Source organism: Propithecus coquereli, unplaced genomic scaffold (genome assembly GCF_000956105.1).
Source record: "Propithecus coquereli isolate 6110/MARCELLA unplaced genomic scaffold, Pcoq_1.0 Scaffold79, whole genome shotgun sequence".
Taxonomy (NCBI): domain Eukaryota; kingdom Metazoa; phylum Chordata; class Mammalia; order Primates; family Indriidae; genus Propithecus; species Propithecus coquereli.
In genome coordinates this window covers 805,142-805,934 of record NW_012154062.1, presented here as the reverse complement: position 1 = coordinate 805,934, position 793 = coordinate 805,142, and positions in this window count along the sequence as shown.

Below are 793 nucleotides of genomic sequence, written 5' to 3'. Positions count from 1 at the left end.
GGTGCCTGGCTTCAGAGCTTGAAAGGACGGGCCGACTCTCTTAGTTTAACCTTTAACCAGTTGTTTTAAAGAAATTCCACTATCTCATAAGACAGTGAAGAAGAAAAGAAAGAGAATGAACTTTTAAGGTGTAGGATGTTGGTTTAAATCTCGGTCCTGCCGCTTTCTATTTGTGTCCTGACCTTGGGCTATTTGCTAAGCGTCTCCAAGTCTAAAATTTCTCATTTGGAAATACAGGAATATCTGAAGAATAATTCCCAGTATGAGAATAATTTTGACATTACAGAATTGTTGTGTAAAAGGTTCTCAAATAATAGCTACTTCTGCTGCTTAGGGATGATGATGATAATCCTTTCTGTTGTTTTTATAATGCTAGTGGCATATTTTTAGAGTTCTTACCCAGGAAATCCCAAAAGCAAGCAGGGAAGACCACTAGAAGTCAAGAACCATCATCATGGAGTCTAGCTGTTGTAATTTATTTAAAGGTTATGATGCTACAAGATTCTAGTCGAGATTGCCTCTAAATAAAACTTGGCTCACTGGTGATAAGGAAGATGTCACACATACCACAGCGTACTATTATTACGTTGGTTCTACAGCACATTAAAGTTGTTTGGGATACCACAGGCATCGGAGTTGTGTTTATCCAGTTCCCAGATTGTTTTTCGCAAGATCATCACTCTCAGGTGCCACGGTGTCTGCCTTGGAAAGTGTAAAATGTGCCGCTCCTTCCGTACCAATTTGGTAAAGATGGCACAGGAAGATAGGGCGGCTTTCTCTGTCTCCTCTTTTC